This window comes from Dermacentor silvarum, chromosome 5, assembly GCF_013339745.2.
Source record: "Dermacentor silvarum isolate Dsil-2018 chromosome 5, BIME_Dsil_1.4, whole genome shotgun sequence".
NCBI classification, from domain to species: Eukaryota; Metazoa; Arthropoda; class Arachnida; order Ixodida; family Ixodidae; genus Dermacentor; species Dermacentor silvarum.
The window spans coordinates 3,092,319-3,110,902 of record NC_051158.1 but is presented as its reverse complement, the minus strand read 5'-3'; the positions used below and the strand labels follow the sequence as shown (position 1 = coordinate 3,110,902).

General features: G+C 43.9%; 1 pseudogene; it reads right to left on the bottom strand.

Moving 5' to 3' along the window:
• Positions 1–10,268: 10,268 nt before the first annotated feature.
• Positions 10,269–17,848, bottom strand: LOC119452705 (uncharacterized; annotated as a pseudogene).
• Positions 17,849–18,584: the final 736 nt, after the last annotated feature.

Below are 18,584 nucleotides of genomic sequence, written 5' to 3'. Positions count from 1 at the left end.
GCTTTAGTTCCGTTATCTTTGAAAATTTAGGTACTATAATGGAGGCATGCGTGATGTTGGAGCTTTCAGGCAACATTTGAATGCCCCAAGTGTAATCAGGCGTTACTTCTGTAACGGCGTTCTTACCGCAAATTCTGGTGAGGCACACGATTCTTTATTTTGAAGTAATGCTGATACAACAGCGCGCGCGTAAACGTAATAATACTGTGGTCCTCTTCATCGTTAATTTTTCTTATATCCACGTGAAGAACTGTCACGTGCCACATTGGTTTCAAATAATGAACGTGAATCAAGTCGGCAAACATTACTATTTGTTCTAGTTATATCTTAAGCGTTTCCGTAATTTTGATTGTCAAGTTTGCACGCACGATCAGACCTGTGCTCATTATCACTGCATTTGTTGGTTGCTACCCTGCTGGTCGTGCATTGCTCTTTCATTGTATGTTTATTCATTCAACGTCAAGGTTCGTTAAAAATGCCACTTCACTAATGCCTCATTTTGCTTAATCAACGGCTGCACTGCAAGTTTGTGTATATGATTGAGCTCTAGCTTCAACGTTTCTACGAAATAGATGATGATGATGATGATGATGATGATGATGATGATTTATTGGCATCCCTTTTGAAATGAGGCGGCGACAAATAGTCACCTAGCCTGCTTGATATAATCAGGTATACTATACATGTTCTTTATCTAGCATTTTTGTATACCTCTCATTATTATTTTTTTTCAAAAATGTACCTTGCACCGCTGCCTATGATTTTAAGAGATCAGGCCGTATCCATCTTTTCGCTGCTTTTTTCCACCAGTACTCTAATCGTCTCTTGCTGATCTCTACGGCTTATCTGTTTTATGTTTCCTTCCACTTTAAACCCAAGCGCTTCTGGGAGTTGCACGTTACCTACGGTTCTCGCTGGCTGGATCCCGTCGCATTCCATCAGGATGTGCTGAGTGGTTTCTGTATCTTTACTGCAGCATACATATGTCTCATCTAGTTCCGAATATTTGTTCCGATATGTTTTCGTCCTTAGGCAACCGGCTCGATCCTCAAATAGCAAGGCACTGCCCTTTGTGTTATCGTACAGATTTTCCCTTCTAATTTCTTTCTTCTCATTCCTGTAAATCCCCATGGTCCTTTTTGTTTCCATTCTTTGCTTCCAATTCACGGTCTCTATTTCTCTCACTTTCTTTCTGATGACTCCTGGTTGTCTATTTACAGTTTCGATTATCCTGTACTTGGTTGTCAACTTCCTTGACCTCTTCCCCCATTCTGTGTCCACGCTTTTCATGTAGAGATACTTGTTCACTTTAGCCACCCATTTATTTTCATCCATGTTCCCGAGCCTTTCTTCCAAACTTATTTTGCTCTGTGCTTCTCTGACTTCAAAAGAGGCCCAACCCATGTCACCCTCCACTGCCTCATTTCTGGTATTACCGTGGGCTCCCAAAGCCAACCGGCCTACTGATCTTTGGTTAACTTCCAAACCCGCCAATATATCCGATTTTAAGCATATAATTGCATTTTCAAATGTTAGCGCTGGCACCATTACTCCTTTCCAGATTCCACGCACCACCTCATACTTATTGTGGCCCCACAGTGCTCTGTGTTTCATTATTGCTGCATTCCGCTTCCCATTTACATTCAGATTATCTTGGTGGTTGCTTGCGTATTTCTTTCCCTCGTTTATGTGTACGCCGAGGTACTTATATTGCTTCACTATGGGTATTACTTGCTGTTGAATTGACACCACGAAGTTACTCGTGTGTTCATTAAAGATCATAATTCCTGATTTCTCTGTACTAAACATAAGACCTAGATTTGACGCTGCATTCCCACAGATATTCGCAAGTATCTGTAAATCTTTTTTATTGTCCGCTAGTAGCACAATGTCGTCTGCGTACATCAGTGCAGTGACCTTCTGTTGCACCATTTTTCTATTACGCATGTAGGATAAATCAAAACCTAATTCGCTGTCAACTGAAGACAACTGAAGCAGAACGCCCTCTTTTGGCCGTATTTACGGAGGTTTGAGCCATTGCGTAAGGGGGTATGAACCATAAGTTTCAAGGTGGTAAACACTAAGCTGTTGTAACAAAGATGGTACCGCAGTAGCGTAGTATTTATGGACACGTCTTTGTTTTGTTGCCATATCAAGGTCACGCTACATCTGTAATGAGTAGCGCGATCCGGAAGTGAGGTTTTCAGTCATATTTTTGCAGACGATAGTGCATCAATAGTGCAGGTTTCATCCCCCATGAAAGATTATGTTACACCTTTAAATAACAAGTATTTCAGTGGAGTTATTTTCGCTACTTTCGCGGAATGTGAAACACGAATGGGTAAAATAACTTGTCGGCAGAAAGGGCGCAATAAAATTGTGGAATGCTTTCCTTAGACATCATTGTGTGTTTGCACTGTCATAAAAACTGGAATAAATCTTCCTGAAATCTTTGAACAGAGAAAAACAATTCACACTGCAAAGGATATAAAAACATGTCTATTGCATCAAATATTGCTTATACGAAGGTAGTAGCCGAGGCGTTTTTTTTTTGTCACACCAAAAATAATATATTCAGCTTTATGCAGAAGTCTCGCTTATATGAACGATGTTTTATGTAGAATTTAGTGAGCTCTATAGGAAAGACCTGGTTTGAATCTGTGAACTGGTAACATTACATTTTTGGTTAAGCTGAAATCGGCAACACGTTCTTAACAGCGAATGATTATATGAATAAAAGGAAGTGGTACACAGGGTTTAATTTTACAATCAGCGTTTGGTCACACTTTTCAAGGCACATGTTCTTCTAGATAGCAAGGTATGAAACGAAAGAATGCCGCTTGTTTCTTCTGGACCTAGAGCCCTTGAATATAACGGAAATAGTGTCTGGTGACTGAATTCTTTCTTATAGTTCTCATTCTATATGTAGAGCATACCTGCAGGTCAACCTTGTCCATTTATTACAAGACCTCATGGTTTCAATAATATTTTTTGCCGCTGTCTCTACTAGTTTGTATGGGACGTATATTGCCTAATGGTATGTTACCATTGAGAGACACTAAGCGCAGAGTTCCATCCTTTTTTTTCACTGAAACAACAGGAGAAGCCCACGGGCTTTTCGACGGTTATATCATGTCGTCGGTGAGCATTTCGTCGATTGTTGCCTTTTAGTTTCACGTTCTCGCGTCGAAACTCTGTATGGGCTCTGGTGGAGTGTTGGAGCGCATTCTTCGGTTATTGTGAGATACTTACCAATTGGGGTTTGTTGAATCCTTGACGACTACGAGAAGCAGTCCTTGTTTTGCTTGAGGAGACCTTCGAGCAGTGATTAGATAATGCTACACGCGTGTGGTATTTGCTTGTTTGAACGAAGCGCGCGGGCGCCATCACTCGAGGAAAGAGGAAGAACGAGCTGGGCTCGCGTAGTGAATCTAACCGGTCAGCGCTGCAAGCGCTGTTGAAAATACAACCTGTAAATAGTTGCTCGTCTAACTGACTCGTCCTTCGCGTAACAATATGCCTGGGGAGACTGAATAATATCGAAAGCTGGTTGAGCAACATCGACCGTCGCTGCAGGCTCGGCTTAATCCGACAGGACCAATGCATCGCTTACTGATGTAACTTCTTCCATGCAGGCAATATTCTTGCAGTCGTTCAGATGTTTATATCTTTGACTGAAGTTTCTGAGTATTCCTTTCGCTTTCCTCAGTGTGGTCGAGCGATTCGTCTTGTGACCCAAATTTCACGGTGGAGCAGTAGTTGTTGGACACCCTCGACGAAACCTTCTACAGTTGCGCGCGTTTAGGTGCTGACGGAAGTAATTATATATGAGTAAGGCGAGACGGCTGGCTTGGTCTTCGAGCACACTGAAGACATAAGGCGACTAAGAGAACTCTCAGGTGGTGTCGCTTGGCTTCCGGATAGAGTTACTGACTTGCACTTTATGCCAATGATCGCGCAGTGCTGGTTCAGGAAGTCCATGCTGCGTACAAATTCGCGTGAGAATTGGTGCAGGATAACAAACGCCGCAGTGTAAATCTGGTTATGAAATATAACTCTTGCGGTGCACACTGCATTCATCTTTATCAAGGGTCCTCCAGCTGTCTCGATTTGAGGGTCGTCCCATTCAATGTAGAGTTTCTACGATTGGGCGACAGATGATGCACTCATGATGGAGTAATCGGCTGCTGTGTCCACTGGAGTGGTGACTAACCACTTTATTTAGGCCATGCTGCTCACGTAGTTCTCAGACAGCAAGGTGCCACGATTGTAAACCATTCTGCACGTCATCTACATATACCAGCTAAAATACTGTGCGTGAACTAGATGCGTGTACGGAGCTCATTTTCACAATGATACCGGACAGCTAAGCATGAAGCCTTTTCTATGGCGAAATAGCAGGACAAGGCGGATATATCCTACATCTTTACATCGTGTAAAGATGTAGGATATATCCGGAGGACCATGTGCTGCCATACGCATTCTCGAAGCCATGAAACACAGAGAGAAAGAGCTCTTTGTGCGAATGCATCTTTAATGTTTCGCCTTCGAGGACAAGGTAGTCAGTTGTTGATGTAGCGTCTCAGAAGCCGCATTGATAAGGTCCAGTATTTCCTTGCTTTCTAATAGAGTTTCATTCAGTTTCAATCAAGATTTCAACTGCCATAGTTATATCGTTTACATTTCAGCACACACATTCAACGTTTCCACTCATTATAACTCTCTTGCTTAAATAATTAGGTGGTGTAAATTGAGCGTCTGGTATACAAAGGGAAATGCCACAGCATAACCTGCTCAGGTGTAACCTACAAATTAGGCAACCAGGAACAGCAATTAATAAAATGTTTCAGAAGTAAGACTCTAGATTAAAAGCCCCCCTTTATTAGGAGATATGAACCAGCACAACCCGAATCGCAGCACATAATTGTAAGCACATCTTGTACTATTTTTTATACTTGCTATCTCAAAAGGAAATCTCAATCTAGGACGCTACTTACTCTGTCTCAAGAAAAACCTTAGCAATGAGTTTGGTTTTCCAGAACTGTTTACAAGACACGGCAGATGATACTGCACAGACAAAACACAAAGTACTTTTGACAAGACACTATATTTTTTTGCGCACCACAAAATAAAATATCTAAAGTGTAGTATTATACAATAGCTGGGCGACCTGGTGTACTTGATAGCGAAAGAAAGCTTCACATCGGAAGGAATTTGAAAACATGTATGTCATAATGATATATTGCATAGAAGAGCATGAAAAACACTTTCTATGACCGAAATGCAAACGTGTGGCATTATGGAAAGAGTTCGGAAAACGTATATAACAGTCCGTCTACATATTTTGTACTTCTTGGAAAGTTATAAGCATGGAAAATATCTTCAGCTTAAGCATTTTGCTCATTTCGACCACGTTTTCTATAATATTTTCTGCTATGCCCAAGCCGGTTGGAGCTGCCCCCAATCTCGCTCATCTTCTGTCACCTGGAGGATCCCAAAGTGGACCACTAGCAGTAGGTGCCACTTCTGGTATGTGAGAATGTTTTATTACTCCAGGAGTGAACTTGTACTTATTTTTAACAATGCTGCTATGTTAGCGTGAAAAAACATTTGTGCATGCAGCAACTTCTGCATAGAACAATTAACGCGATAAGGAGTTTCCTGTAGCTAGAATTAACTTTCCCAAACACGTCCAATCTTGTTCGCACATGATTTGCAATCAAATAGGGCCGAAGAAAGCTGTCCATCACTTTCGTTTGCCAATAAGCCAGTGGGAAACGCCATTTGTATTGATAACTACAAGCTAAAAAATATATACCACAAAGTGGTTTTGAAGTTATCTTTAGAAGCTTCATGTCCATTGCGTACGTCACCATAGGACTAGTCAAATTCTAATATTAGAATATTTATCACGGCGTGATCTGCTACAGTCTGAGGTGTTATGCTTAAAAAGAAAAAAAAAATATTCGCCACTACTTACCTAGCAGAGGGTAATGTTTGTTAGCTACAATTCCCAAATTTGATGCGCACAAACACAAAAGGATGATGTGGAACAAGCCAGCCAGACAGGCTCAAGAGTAGTCTTCGTTTTCTTTTTTTTTCTCTATGTGTTCTGTATGCCTATGAAAGTGAGAACATTTTATGAATATCCCATTCGAAATGGAGGAAAACTCAAATACATAGACACCGACACTACGTAAATCGCTGTGCTTGTGTTCTTTCGTGTCGGATACACGGTGTGTAGCGTTATTTTTACAGCGTAAGCTGTTATGGGCTCATTCCAATACCCGCTTTGGTTCGCGATGGTGTCCGCCACCGCTTCTGCCGCCTCCAGCGTTGGGGATCGTAACCACTATTGGCGGACTTGCGAAAAGAGTACACGGTTTGCGCCGGGATCGAAACCCGCGCCCGCTGCGTGGGAGCCGGATACTATACAACTGAAGCCACGCAAGCGCTTACTAACGGGCAGTGGAAAATTCGCTATGAATGCTTCCCAGGCACGCGCACACATGCGGACGACCCGAGCATCCGCCAGTATGGTGGCGCCATCTAGGTAAGGCGCATGCAAACGCAGCGTGCGCAGGCGCAGACGGCAAGATGCGATTCAGACGAGGCGCGCAATAAAAAAAATGAAAAACGCGCTCCCCAGCCTCCGCCAGTGTGGTGGCGCCATCTAGATAAGTTGGCTGCAAACGCAACGTCCGCAGGCGTAGACGACGAAATGCGATTCAGACGAGGTGCGCAATCAACTGGATTCCGATGTGAGATGTACGCCACGTATTCTGGATACGTCTTCTGGTACACGTTATGGCAACTCCTCGCAATGTACGAAGCGCTGCTGCAGAAGCGAATCGTAGAGCTACGTGCTCGGCTACAACCAGGCATCATCGAGCTCAGCAGACTGCTGTGCAGAGAGCATTACAAGTCCGCAGCACGCCGTCGGCGCCGGGCGGACAGTTCAGATCGTTCCCGTCAAAACGAGGTGAAGAGACTTTGTCGCGAAGACCCTGGTGTGCGTGGTGCCGAAATTGGAGCTACTCTTGAGCCGCTCAACCAGCTTACGCTGTGACTGTGCTATGTGTGCCGTGCTAAGCCTGTGACTTCTTTATAAAGATAAGCAACATAATTCCAAATCTCACATTAGGTCTCGAGAGCTACATAACATACAAACATTTTCAGAGCAGTCAAAATTTTAATGCAGAAGATATTAAGGAGAGTATCACATCTGATGCATGTGAAGAATACAGGTCGGTGACGCAAATTTTTTGCGAATTTGAAGTTCTAAAATGGAGAGGACGAAGAAACACATGCCAGAAGAGCACCGACGTCTAAGTTTTACTTAGGACAAACAGGTTCGTGGTTATCAGAATTTGCCCTGCATTCTCGTAGGCCGGCGCCGCAGCAGCGCAAAGAAATAAAATGAATCGACCATAACTTCTTGCGTAATCAAGGCAGCATTTATCGTAGTCATAATTATAAGAAATTGCCACACTCCCAAATATTATGTGACCAGCCAGTGATAGGAATCTCTGAATCATCCTCGTCGGCTATTTTTATAATGAAAGTGTCCCAAGCCTTCCACTAAAATAAAAAAATCGTTGCCGCACATGGACAACTAACATTTTATACGAGTTCTATGTAATTTTTATTTAGATCTAACAAAACTTAAGCTATGAGCAGTATTTGCCCTTTACGCCTTTCTAGATTCTCTAGAGATGCAAAAAAAATCTTGTGTTCCAGCGTCATCCTTTCTATTGTAAAATGTCTGTTGCTCACAACCACATCAATGTTGTTTCGTTTATTACTCACAAGTAATTTAAAAGCTCGGGAACTACATGTAATCAGTCACCAACTCAGTATTTCTACTATTTCTTGCAGTTTCCGATACGAAACCTCTAGGACTAAAGGAGTTTTATTTGCAGCGCCCCTTGTACAAAGGCGACGAACAGCTCCATGAGTATCACGACAACAGACCAGCTGGAAAAAATTGAGTGGAAAATGAAAAAAAAAGTATGGCTTGCCTTAGATCATTGTGTGAATTCATAATTTTCGACCAAAATAAACATTTTATCAAAAAAGCGAAAGCCTGTTTGCTTTTCAATACATATTGCTAGCTGTTTCAGCTTTGTAGCGAGATAGACTTTATTTTATTGGTGGTGGAGATTTTTACCTAGTGGTAGGATAGTAGTGGTAGGATAGTAGTGGTTTGTTGTAACTGCAGGCACATTGAGTCAGGGAAACCAGCCAGGCAACTGCACCGACTGAGCGTCGCCTTGAGTGTCACTTGAATATTTACCACTTGTTTAACAGATCAGTGTCTCTTGGAAATGAAAGAAGGTGTGATGCTTCCTTGTGGGCTATGGCCGATCTGGAAAGAATGGGTTGTGCGCAAGCATCTAGGAGGCTTTTGTTTTCTAAGTTCTTACACACCTAGCATCTTAATCTATGTAAAACGTCAGTGTATGAATTAACGCACGAACTGATGTTGAACACTCACCCCCATCATATGAATCTAAAACAAACCAATGCACTTGTTAACAAACCACACGAGTGTCTGACATAGGCAGGTATGTCTTGTAGAAACTAATACTATCTTTTGGACCCAGTAAGCACTCTTAGCACTGCTGCAGTGTCGAAAGTTATGTTGCACCTCAGAAGAGCTGCGACACTATTTTAAGCATAATTTCAGGCCGGCAGTTTTGTGTATGCAAGAACGATCACGCCTTGGAAGTCTAAGTTGAACGTAAAATTCAGAATGGTGTTCAACTGTTTCCGTTATTGTCTAAACTCAATGTGCAAAGAACGAAAGAACACGATTAAAGTTCCACGGGACTGCATTAAGAGCAAGCTTTAGAATCTCAGCTCCTGCCTAAATACATCGAGAATGAGAAATTGTTTTTGTCACGGCCACTGCACTAAATTCGCAGTAGTTTCTTGAACAAAAAAATGTTAATGTGCATTAAGTGTTAGGAACAGACTCTTATGAAAGTTCGTGAAAATGTGCTACCGCCGGCGACATTATCAAGGAGTGCCAACGCTTTCGCAGGCAAAGAGCCGTCGCATTGCAAAGTTGTCAATGTCGTTCGCCCGCTTGTCGAACACAGTTGCGACTTCTTCATGCGAGGAAGAAGTCGCAGAGAGTCGCTTCACGACTCTCTGATGAACCTTCTTCTTCGCCTAGCCACCGGATCCCTCTAGGCTATTGTAATCAGGCTGAGTGGCGAACTGCAGTTGATCAACCGATCTGCTTTGCCTGCCATCGAATCGGACACATTACCTGCCATTTTCGCAACGCAGTCGGCTCCTCGCTTCCACGACAGCCCTATGCTTATTACGGTTTCGGTCTGAGTCCACGCCATTTCCAACCTCCATTTGACCAGGAACGGCCTAACGCCGACGCTACTGTTACATGAAAGAGTTCCGCACCGTCATTCCGCCGTCACTTGTGCCGTTCGCCGCCAGCTCGGCGGCCGTCATCCTTTTCGCCTCAGGCTCGTCGCCCACTGTTCCCAATCAACCTCCGACACTCTTCCCCGAAAAACTAATTGCTGCAGCTTCCGGAGGTTGTGTTGCACTTCTGACTCGACCTAAAAATCCTATGCTCACTTTACCGACCCGACAAAACCAGACTGATGGTACTATCGACGGCGTAAACATTCCTGTATTGATTGACACTGGTGTACAACATTCTGCAATGAGCTTTCTTCCACCGCCCCTTGAACAAAGTCATCACACCTGCCGCATCACGAACCCTCCACGTCGCCGATGGAGGAACACCCACTCCCACTTTGCTCGGAATGTGCACTGCTCGCGTCAGCATCGCAGGGCACCTTAAAACTGTTTTGTTTGCAGTTTTGGAACACTTCCTTCACGACATTAAACTAGGATTAGACTTCATATCTCATTCCGCCCTCTTTTACTGCGCGTTCGGTGTGATTCAGCTTCAACTGGCCAGAAGAGATCCAACCACGCTTAAGATCTTTCGAGGACACCCGCCTGCCACCGCAAGCGACCAAATACGTTAGTGTGACCTCATTTCCACCTGTTCTTGACGGCGTCTATCTGAGGAGCCCACGTGCTCACGTAATGCTTGAAAGGAACGTCACCGTTCCCCACACTCTATTAATTGTAGCAGACAACCGGACCACACTCCCTCTCCTCACTTTAACTACTGCGCACAGGTTAGTCCGAGAGGCATGTCGCTGGCCGATATCTCGCCTATCGGGGATTACGAGATATCCGTATTAGACGCAGAAGGTGCACCATCATCAGCAGGCCCGCTCCATCAGTCCGACCCTGCACCAGATGAAGTAAGCAAGATGATCGCGACTGACCTTCTACCGAGGTAGGCTGCTGACATACGCCGCGTCTCGGAGGCTTATCGTGAAATTTTGATTTTGATGGTCGCCCTTTTGGCCAGACGTCAGTGGTCACTGACCATCTATATATATATATATACCGGAGACGCCAATCCCATTCGATGACGTCCGTACCGCGTTTCACATGCCGAGGTTATACAGCACGTGGTGGACAAAATGCTGACTAAAAGTGTCATTGAACATTCGTCTAGTCCTTGGGCTACCCCAGTTGTCCTTGTTAAGAAGAAGAATGGCTGCTGGCGCTTTTGCTTCGATTACTGACATCAGAATAAGATCACGCGCAAAGACGTCTGCCCGTTGTCACGCATTGATGACGCCTTGGACTGCCTGCATGGAGCCAGTACTTCTCGTCCATAGACATTTGCTCTGGGTATAGGCAGATCTCTGTAGATGACATGGGTCACGAAAAAACCACTTTTGTAACAGCGGATGGTCTTTATCAATTCAAGGTTATGACATTCGGCCTTCGCAATGCCCCGGCAACCTTCGAGCAAATCATGGACTCTCTACTTCACTGTTATAAATGGTCCACTTGTCTATGTTATTTAGACGTCGCGACAGTTTTTTCGTCCACATTTGCGAGTCTTCTTACGCGTCTGTGGGCCACTTGGTGTTTTCCGACGTGCCGGCCTGCAACTCAACTCGTCCAAGTGCCACTTTGGACATCTCCAGATTACTGTTTTTGTCCACCTTGTGGATGCCACAGGAATTCAGCCCGACCCCGACAACATTCGCGCTGTCCACAACTTTTAAGTACCGTCATCCATAGCAGATGTCAGAAGCTTTCTTGGCCTATGCTCATGTTTCCGTCGCTTCATCAAGAGCTTTGCCGACACCGCTGGCCCGCTCACTGACCTACTCAAAAAAGATGTTTCCTTCTCGTGGTGCCCTGCGCAAGCCGCAATACTAAAATTTTGGCTCACGGACAACTCCGCTGTCACCGACTCAGACACCGGATTTTCAGTAACACAAGGACTTTAAGGTGGCGGTCCCACTCCGGCGGCACAAGCCCCCCGTTTTCAGTTTTGGAGCAACCATGGATATACTTCTACTTAGGATATAAAGTTGTCATATACCAGAAAAAAGCTTAATTCTTGTAGATTCAAACTATTTATAAAGTAAAAAAAATCATTATTGTGATTTAGAAATAAATGTTCAAGAACAAGCACGAGATTCATGGTTTTTGCGAACTGTGTCTTAGTTGTGACCATATTTAGAAGAAACTACCGCATTTACTGCATTGTGGCTCGCTCTGTAGCTTATCTCTTTTATCTCTTTATTAGACGTAGCAAAATAATGTTGAGTTCTTACTTTTTGGATAATTTGCCTTTGAAGATTGCCAAATGTCGCAAACTTCTGCTGTAAACAGCCCGGCAACTATACGCTCAATGAAGTTAGTGTTGGATAAATAGAGTTCAAGGAATTTTCATTCAGGATGAAAAGTACTATTCATGTACCTTTATTAGTTTTCGTAATATTGCGACCGAAATTGAGCAATATTTAGAATTCTCATCCTACTTTTGCCCGTGTTTGCGTGAAAGTACTAAAGCTACGAAGCTGCGGTTTAAAACTAATGGACGTACATGAATGAAATTTTGCGTCCTAAATGGAAAGTCCTTGAACTCGAATTTATTCAAAATATAGCCTCCTTGAGCATGTAGTTGCCGGGCTGTGTACAACAGAAGTTCACGATATTTGGCAATCTTCAAAAGCAAATTATCCAAAAAGTTAAAATTCCACATTACTTTGCTGCGTCTAGGAAATAGATAATTATGTCCTAAAGCTACAGAGCAAGCCGCAATGCAGTAAATGCGGTAGTTTCTTCTAAATGTGGTTACATCTGAGACACACTTCGCAAAAACTATGTATCTGATGCTTGTTAAATGCGAAGTATTTCTTGGCGCACATTTGCCACTTTGACAGTATCTATCTAGCCGCCTACGTCTTAGTGCTTTCATGGTCGTTTGGTTAACTTGGTAGGTATCAAAATTGGTATAGTATCCCTAGAGCGTATGGCGAATACGAATGAAAGAACATGACATAAATGTCACGATATGTGTGTCAAGTAGGTCATGAAACATGCGCCTACGTATAGGTACTCTCATAATCGTTTCGTTCACTTAGTATGTAACTAGAATGGGTTCGGACATGGTTCGGACAAGTTAAGGAAACACTAAATAATGATGGGAGAAGTCATATTCATGAGCATGACTCAGCAAAAATAACAATCACTCAGGGAAAATGATTAACACTCAAAAACCACTGGAATGGGTTCGTACGTGGCCACTAAGTGGTTGAAACACTAAGGAATAATGATAGAAGTCATAGTCATGACCATGACTGAGCAAAATGACACTGACTCAGCGAAAAAAGATTAGCACTCAAAAACTACGGGAATGGGTTGGGACGTGGGTACTATGTGGTGAAAACACTAAAAGATGCTGGTAGAAGTCATAGTCATGAGCATGACTCAGCAAAAATGGCAATGACTCAGCGAAAAAAGATTAACGCTGAAAAACCACTGGAATGAGTTCGGACGTGGGCACTAAGTGAAGGAAACAGTAAAGGATGATGATAGAAGTCATATTCATGAGCATGGCTCAGCAAAAATTAAAATGACTCAGCGAAAAAAAACTAACACTGAAAAACCGCTGGAATGGGTTTGTACGTGGGCACTAAGTGACGGAAACACTAAAGCACGATGGTAGAAATCATAATCATGGGCATGACTCAATAAAAATGACAATGACTCGGCGAAAAAGATCAACACTCAAAAACCACTGAAATGGATTTGGAGATGGGCACTAAGTGAAGGAAACACTAAAGGATGATGGAAGTTCCCCGATACAGCTAATGTGTTGGCTCAGTGTTGCGATCTTGCCAAATGAGCTGGCAATGTTGGATGGCAAGCGCGCCGAAAATACCGAAGCGTGGGAAATGCCAGCCGATAAAGAATCTGGTGATGCGGGAGATACCGTAAACGCTCATCATTTTGCCAGCGTGAACAGCCGAAGCTGAGAGGGGAGCCCTGTCGTGGCCTGGATCATATACATTGGGGCTCGTAGTCGCTGCAGGAAGAGCTGCCGCAAAATCTGGTGGTTAAAAGTTGCCGCTCGATCTCCTAGCAGGGCTTGTATGTAACAGAGAAGTTAATAACCGAGTACCTTTTGAGAAATAAGCTGCTGCAGGTTCTTACGTTCCGACAGCATGAACGTTCGCGACGATGGCCTTGAACGTGTCGTATCAGTTTGTTATTGATGGATTGGCGAGGATCTCGCACACTTTGAGCACGAGATTGCTAAGGAAGCTGGGCTAAATGTCAGCGAAGCGAGCCTGTTGAAAGGCGATGCGACGTCGACAGAAGAATGCTTCAACTTGTACGAACTAGGCCTCGCAATACGGCACCCAGAAATGGTAGAAAGGCGAACAATGATTGCTGGAACGGCCGGAGGAGATGATGCAACGGACACTTTTTTCCCCCTAAACATTGTGTTGTGGCATTCTAAGTCTCAATGGTAGAGACGCAACTTATAAGACACGAACCCTTGTCAGGGTAAAAGCGAGTCTCTTTTATTGCGGCTACTGTGCGCGAGACTCCGCTTAAAGGATGCCGCTACAACGGCCTTCATTATTGCTTGCCCTCCGATATTGCTTTAGTTCCGTTATCTTTGCAAAAAGAGGTACTATATAGGTGGAATACGTGATGTTCGCGTTTTCAGGCCACGTCTCAATGCCCCCAGTGTAATCAGGTGTTACTTCTGTAACGGCGTTTTCACCGCGAGATCTGGTGAGGCGCACAATACTTTATTTTAAAGTGAAGCTGACGCAAATATCAGCGCGCAATGAGGTCCTTTTCATCGTTATTTTTTCTTATATCCAAGTGAAGAACTGTCAAGTCCCACATTGGTTTCCCGTATAGAACGTGAATTAAGTCGACAAACATTCCGATTTGTACTAGTTATATCTTGTGCGTTTCAGTTATTTTGAATGTCAAGTTTGTTTGCACGAACACACCTGTGCTCATTGTCCCGGCTTTTTATGGTTGATACCCTGCTGACCGTGAATTGCTCTTTCATATCATGTTTATTCTGTCAACGTCAAGGTTGGTTAAGGAATACCACGTCACTAATGCCTTTTTTTTTTGCTTAATCGACTTCACTGCAACTTTGTGTATATGATTGAGCTCTAGCTTCAGTGCCTGCTATGAATTAGATAACGTAAATAGAGCACACTCTATAGCAAAACAGGGTAGCCATACAATGCACCATGTTGCAGATGCATTATAATCAGTGGTTGCATTAGAAACAATTAAAAATTTTCAAAGTCAGAATGTATAATTTGAAACACTTTTAATGTGTTTTGAAACGTTATAGCCAAAACTGGCGCTAAACTTTTGTAACCAGATTCATAAGGCGACAACTTCGGCACAGATCTCCAAAGAAACGATTGCGATGACGATGTTTCAGACTTTGCAGCCAAACTTACGCAGCAATAATGCGGCATTATCGGTGAAGTTCTGTTGTCCATGCAGGATTACGCTGTACCTGTGAATATTATTGGGTTACGGGACAGAGAGCTTCTGTAGTGTATGTGAAACAAGAACCTGTAGAATATAGTAAAATGTGATATTGCAGCGATAGTGCACTATATTTGCAAGTTTTCTTGCCACAGGTATACTGTGGCAATAATCAATACTGCGCAGTATCGCAGTATTGATGATCATGTTTTCGTTCGGCTCTCATAATAAGGTCACGCTGCATTTGTAAACAGTAGCGCGATCCGGAAGAGATGTTTTTCCATTTGCACGCGAAACAAAATTATGCGCGGTGAATTTCATACTATAGAATGTTTACTCTTGGCAGCACAATAGTGCAGCAGCGGAGCAAGTTTCCTTCCCCATGAAGGATTATGCTACACATTTAAAAATCAAATATTTCCGTGGAGCTGTTTTCGCGAGCTTTGTGCAAGGTAAGCCGCGAGTAGCAAAAAAAAACTTGTCGGCAGAAAATGTAGAACTTGAATATGCTGGAATACATTTCTTAGACATCATTGTGTGCTTTCCTGGTCACAAGGAATGAAACAAAATTTCTTAATACCTTTGAACAGAGAAACCCAATTCACACTGGAAGTGATATGAAAACATGTCTACTGCATGAAATATTGCTTATAAGAAGGCAGTAACAAATGCGCTTTTTTTGTAACACTAAAAATTATGTATGCGCCTTTATGCACAAGTCTCGCTCATGTAAACCGTGTCTCGTATAGAATTTAGTGTCCCTACTGGAAAGAATAGGTTTGAGTCTGTGAACTTTACGCTAAGTCTTTGGTACCTTTAATTTCTAGGTTAAGGTGAAATCAGAACATGTTCTTAACAGCAAATGATCCTATGAATAAAAAAGTAGCACACAAAGTTTAATTTTACGATCAGCATTTGAGTCAAAATTTTTAAGGCATATGTTCTTCGAGTTAGCAAGTTATGGAATGAGAGAATGCGGCTTGTTTCTTGTGGTCGGCTGGGCCTAGTGCCCTTTAATATAATGAAATTAGTGCCTGGATACACAATTTTTTTCTTATAGGGCTCACTCTATATTTGGAGCGTACCTGCAACTCAAGCTTGTGTATACTTTATGGAACGTTAGGGTTTTATGAATTGCGTTTTAACGCGATAGCCCCGTGTCGCAGAAAATTCGGCGCCGGCGACCGGTGTCGGCGTGCGATGTCGGATCGGTGGCGGAGAAAACCATCCCAATCTACCCCAACCACCTCCACCGTACATGCCCTCCACTTGATGCAAGGTTTTGGTGAAGAAAAATTGAATTTATCACACTGAAATCCGTCAGAAAAATGGTAAAATACGGCTTTACCACTCGGCGTCGTATTCACCGTTGGATTGTTTACCAATCGGCATCGGATTGTAATATGAATGTTCGGTAAAAGCTAATTCTGCAACGAGGAAACTAAAAAAAACCCCTTTTCCAGCATTTCTACCAGACCTGCGCGCGTCAGGGCAATAGCAAACAATTATAAAATAAAAAAAAGCCTTTACGTTTTCATATAAGACCACTTATATTGTCCCTGGAAAAACGTCTTTCCTGCAATGCATTTCACTTTAAAAGTGGAGCAGATTTTAAGGGGATCGGTGTAAACTTGGTCTTTGTAAGCTGGCTTTCCCATGTTCAGTGTTGGAGTGAATGAAGCCTACTTGCCGTATGCGAACTATGCAATGCGAACGGGTCCCGATAACGCTGTCGCGTTCTACTCTTAAAGGCGAAACTTAAGCGTCCTCAAATATTTTTCGGCGTGGTCTCAAAGAGTTTGTGCGTAACACATATTGCCTAATACGAGGTCTGTTAGAAAATTATACGACCTTTCGCCCAAGAAAAAGAAACTGGCATAATTGGAGCGTCGAAAACCTGATCACCCTCAAAGTAGTCTCCTTGGGACTCCACACACTTCTCCCGGTGGTGTTGCCATTGTTGGAAACATTCCGCGAAGGGCTCTTTTGGAATGGAGTTTAGCTCAGCTGTCGGTGCAGCCATAATGTCCTCTCTTGTCTGAAATCACACTCCTTTCAATGGCCTCTTGATTTTGTGAAACAGCCATAAGTCGCAGGGGCCCATATCAGGAGAGTAAGGAGCCTATTGAACTACAGAAGTCTGGTTTTTCGCCAAAAAAGTCTGAATCAAGTGCGAGGAATGTGCAGGACCATTATCGTGCTGTATGAGCCAATTTCCTGTTGACCCCAACTCTGGTCTCTTGCGCCGCACAGCATCACGTAGGCGACGGAGAACATTCCTGTAGTACTCGTTGGTGATTGTTTCACCCTGTGGTGCTAACTCGTAGTGTACCACACCGCGGGAGTCACAGAAGGTAGTCAGCATCACTTTGACGTTGCTGCGCACATCGCGGGCCTTCTTTGGTCTTGGTGACGTGGAATGCTTCCACTTTGACGACTGCGATTTGGTTTCCGGGTCGTAACCGTACACCGAAGACTCGTCACCAGTGATTATGGTGTTCGTGAAGTCGGCGTCACTGTTTGTGGAATCCAGCATGTCCTGTGAGACTTCAACACGAAGTTGCTTTTGCTCCACCGGGAGCAACTTCGGCACGAATTTTGTCGCAACTCGCTTCATGGCCAAATCTTCGGTCATAATAGAATGTGGAGAAAAAGTGCTGATGCCCACCTCTTCTGCAATTTGTCGGATAGTCACACGACGGTCCCGCATCACCACAGCGTTCACTTCGGCAATGATCTGGTCATTTCGGCATTTTGATGGCTGACCGGAGCGTGGCTCGCTCTCCACCGAAGTGCGGCCGTCTTTGACCCGGTTGTACCAATGCTTAATCTGTGTGCTGCTCATAGCATCGTCACCGAACGCCGTCTGAATCTTCCGAATGGTTTCCACTTGGCTGTCGCCCAGTTTCTGGCAAAATTTGATGCAGTAGCGCTGCTCCAGTCACTCCGTCATTTTCCTTGCAATAAAAAAACCGACGAGAGCACTGCGCACTACCTCACTCAAACACTGCGTCCCAGCGACTCACTCTATCGGCAGGTGGGAAGGTTCAAGCTCAGCTGATGCTAGCGCGCTTGTTTCATATCCATCAGGTGCTAGCAAAAATAAGGTTGGATACTTTTATAACAGACCTCGTATGTATGTAAGCATTGAGAGACGCAAAAAAAGTCGCAATTTCGCCCGAAAGGTGAAGCTTCAATTGCGATAGCAAATTAGTAGAGAGCTATACGTAGTCAGGACGGTAGTTTTATCGGCTGTATAAACTTCGACACAACCGCCTACTAACTTAATTAACAAGCATGAAGAGATTACATTCAATGACCGCAGGCAACGCTGTAAAACGGCAAAGAACGAAGGTTCGTGCGGTCTATCGCTTCAACGAAAACTGAGCGGCCAAAGCACAGCGTATACAAAAGTAGGAGCCGTTCAAGATACGGTGCATGCGACCGCCCGCAGCAGTGCAAAGTACAAGTACGCAGTTGCTGGCAGAGTAGAAGCTGCACCCTCTCACTCCCGCGGTGCGTTCCCGTTTTCCGAGACAGAGTCGCCAGTTGCCCTTGCACCCGATGGCAAGATACGCATTTGGTGCCGCAGCACAACGTCGCGCTGCCCTCTTTGCCTCCTATCCCCCCACGGCCTTTCGCGCGACGGAAGACGTCGCGTTTGCTCTCAGCCGTGTGTTCGTCTCCGT